Source organism: Primulina tabacum, chromosome 3 (genome assembly GCF_025594145.1).
Source record: "Primulina tabacum isolate GXHZ01 chromosome 3, ASM2559414v2, whole genome shotgun sequence".
Taxonomy (NCBI): domain Eukaryota; kingdom Viridiplantae; phylum Streptophyta; class Magnoliopsida; order Lamiales; family Gesneriaceae; genus Primulina; species Primulina tabacum.
This window is the reverse complement of record NC_134552.1, coordinates 13,587,072-13,591,452: the sequence shown is the minus strand read 5'-3', so window position 1 is coordinate 13,591,452 and position 4,381 is coordinate 13,587,072.

Here is a 4,381-nt window from a genome sequence, read left to right as displayed (position 1 = left end):
CCAGCCATAAGGTTTTGCGGAAAAAGGCAAAGAGAACTTGGTTTGCAGGTTGAACAAATCTCTATACGGTCTCAAACAGGCACTGAGGTGTTGGTACAAGAGATTTGATTCCTAAATCATGAGCCTTTGATACAACAGACTGAGTGCAGACCCTTGTACGTATTTCAGTAGGTCTGGTGATGATTATATTATTTTACTGTTGCATGTGGATGACATGTTGGTAGCAGGCTCCAACAAAGATCATGTCCAAGGATTGAAGGCACAGTTGGCTAGGAAATTTGATATGAAGGACTTGGGACCAGCAAACAAGATTCTAGGGATGCAAGTTAACCGAGACAGAAGTAACAGAAAGATTTGGCTTTCCCAGAAAAATTATTTGAAGAAAATCTTGCAACGCTTCAACATGCAAGATAGTAAGCCAATTTCGACCCCTCTTCCTGTTAACTTCAAGTTATCCTCCAAGATGTGTCCTAGCAGTGAAGCAGAGAGGATGGAGATGTCTCGAGTACCATATGCATCAGCAGTGGGAAGTTTGATGTTCGCCATGATCTGTACAAGACCGGACATTACTCAAGCAGTGGGAAGCAGTTAGTCGGTATATGGCGAATCCTGGACGAGAGCATTGGAGCACTGTTAAGAGGATCCTTAGATACATTAAGGGTACCTCGAATGCTGCATTATGTTATGGAGGATCGGATTTTACACTCAGTGGTTATGTCGATTCATATTATGCAGGTGATCCTGATAAGAGGAAATCTACTACTGGTTATATGTTTACACTTGCAGGGGGAGCAGTAAGCTGGATTTCAAAACTGCAAACAGTTGTGGCATTATCTACGACGGAGGCAAAATATATGGCAGATGCTCAAGCTTGCAAGGAGGCAAAATGGATTAAAAGGTTATTGGAGGAGATCGGGCACAAACAAGAAAATGTTCCTTTGTTTTGTGACAATCATAGTGCCTTGCACATTGCAAGGAATCCAGCCTTTCATTCCAGGACGAAACACATTGGAGTACAATTTCACTTTGTGCGAGAAGTAGTAGAGGAAGGAAGCATGGATATGCAGAAGAACCATACAAAGGACAACATAGCTGATTTCCTGACCAAGCCATTGAACATTGAAAAGTTTGAGTGGTGTAGATCCTCAAGTGGTCTAGCAGAAACGTAAGCAGCAGGGAATGACAATATTGAAAAGATGTGTGGAGATGTGTTTGATTCTCAATCAAATCTCCAAGTGGGAGAAATGTCGGCAGGAGCATTAATGCATTTGCCAAGTTGAGCGGCTGATTGGAAATTCATTTGTCAAAGTTGGTCAGTTGAATTTGTAAACAAACGAAAGTTCGAGGAAATTTATCAGACGCGTTTTTAACGCGTATTCACACTGACAGAGGCTCTATAAATAGAGCTCCTCCTTATATTTTGAAATCATCCCTTCTTCGAGTTTTCTCTCATTCTATAGCATTTGAGTGCTTAGTTATATAATATTTGTGAGGTGTTTGTTCTCCTGTATTAAGATGAGTGTGTGTTCTCTTTGGAAACACAGTGAGTTAGTTGTACACCACAAAATATTATAGTGAAATTCTTTTTCATCTTACCCGTGGTTTTTACCCTAATAATTTTTAGGGGTTTTCCACGTAAATCTCGGTGTCCAATTTATTCTTTATTTACGAGATTTATTATCTCAAATTCCGCACGTGGGACCAACACAATTTACTTTTATAGAATTCACAATGTTTTTATTTGTATTATCAAACTGATGATCTTGTGAAACATATTAGATGTATTCGAACCTCATTTCTCTAAGTCTATAATTTATTTGTATATGTGTTGTCTACTTAGAACAAGGGATATGAAATCCTAAAACCAATAAATTTGGGAGTATGTCTCTTGTGAGACGTTCTCACGAATCTTTATCTGTGATACAGGTCAACCATATCGATATTCACAATAAAAAGTAATACTCTTAGCATAAAAAGTAATACTTTTTCATGGATGAACTAAATAAGAGATCTGTCTCACAAAATACGACGCATGAGATCCGGATGCGTAATTATTGCTGTATATGTTGATGATTTAAACATCATTGGAACGAATAAGGAAATTCAAGAAGTTGTGTCATACTTGAAGGAAGAATTTGAAATGAAGGATCTTGGAAAAACCAAGTATTGTCTGGGTTTACAAATTGAACAAAAAGAATGTGGAACATTTGTTCACCAGACAAATTATACAGAAAAGATCCTTAAACGTTTTAATATGGATAAAGCAAATCCTTTAAGTACTCCAATGGTTGTTAGATCATTAAACATAGAAAAGGATCCATTCCGTCCATGTGAAGATGATGAAGATATTCTTGGTCCAGAAGTACCATATCTAAGTGCCATCGGTGCCCTTATGTACCTTACAAATTGTACAAGGCCTGATATATCTTTTGTCGTGAATCTGTTGGCAAGATTTAGCACATATCCAACAAAGAGACACTGGAACGGAATTAAACATATATTCCGTTATCTAGGAGGAACGACAGACTTGGGACTTTTGTATTCAAAAGATGCTAATCCAAGTATAATTGGTTATGCTGATGCTGGATACTTATCTGATCCACACAAGGCACGTTCCCAAACTGGATATGTATTTACTCGTGGAGGCACTGCAATATCTTGGCGTTCTTAGAAACAAACGCTCGTAACAACTTCATCAAATCATGCCGAGATTATTGCACTACATGAAGCAAGTCGTGAATGTGTGTGGTTAAAATCAATGACCCAACATATCCAAATTTCATGCGGATTATCATCTGATGAGAAGCCTGTGATACTATATGAAGATAATGCTGCATGTGTTGCTCAAATGAAAGAAGGATACATAAAAAGCGACGGAAATAAACATATTCCTCCTAAGTTCTTCGCATTCACTAAGGAGCCAGAGAAGAATAAATATATTGATGTTCGTCACATTCAATCAAGTGAAAACTCATCAGATCTCTTCACAAAGGCACTTCCTACGTCAATATTCAGAAAGCACATATATAATATTGGGATGCGCAATCTACGAAATTTGTGAAGAATTGTTCGTGTCAACATGAGGGGGAGTTTACGTGACTGCACTCTTTTTCCCTTACTATGGTTTTTATCCCAATAGGTTTTTCCTAGTAAGGTTTTTAACGAGGCAGTATAAAAACACGTAATGAAGACAATCATTATGATCATCATCACAAGGGGGAGTGTTGAAAAATATATTTAAAATGTGAGTATTGAATATTTGAATGTTGAATATTTGAATGTTGAATATTTGAATGTTGAAAATAAGAGTTGTAAATATTGAAAATTAGTGTGTGATGATGTAGGTAATGATGTATTTTATTTTTGGATTATTTGTAAAGATTTCCTATAAATAGATCTCTCATTTGTGAAGAAAATCACAATTGAGTAGAGAGAAAAATATTATAAAGTGTGTAGTTTGGTAAATTTTGAGAGTTTGAGATTTTTACTTTTTACCATAAATTTTTACTTTTTCACAACATCATCTAATATATTAATAATTATTATGTTCATCGAAACTGCAACAAATAATAATATTATATTTAGTGCCTAACATATAGTTTCGGATACTATTTAATAATAAATGGAGTAGGTCTCTTGTGAGACGGTCTCACGAATCTTTATCTGTGAAACAGATCAATCCAACCGATATTCACAATAAAAAGTAATAATCTTAACATAAAAAGAAATATTTTTTCATGAATGACCCAAATAAAATATCCGTATCACAAAATACGACCCATGAGACCATCCCACACGAGTTTTTGCCTCATAAATTATCCATCATAATATCCCAAAAATATTTATTTGGGGAGACAGGCACCCCAACGCTCTTGCTTCTGTCTAGGGCATTAGTGTTTTAGGTTTATGAGCTTGTTCTTTTTGAGTCTTATAATAACAGTTTTTATGACGTCCATGAAACTTATTCACAAAGCTCTTTATTCTTGGCAATGAAATAAGTGTCTCTCTAAATTTCGTACCTAAGACTTCTGCCCACGCCATCAGATCTTTAGAAATCCAAGTATTTATGGCCTTGACATAAGTAATAGGTTCGAGACATCTATGAGTAAGCTACATGGACTATTATTACATGACCCAAAAAGGGTAAGCCCTACAAGTTTTGTTTCATGCTGAGGACCGTTAGTGTTGTTTCATGTTGGGTTGAGACCCAATTGAGGAAAAATTATTTCAATAGTCAAATAAACAAATTACAAGATTATAAAATCTAGGATATCAAAAATCAAATCAATTAAAATAAAATATCAATTTCAAAACACAAACCGACAAGGAAAAAACGTTCAATAAAAAATAACACGATATAAACATGACTTAATACGAGAAA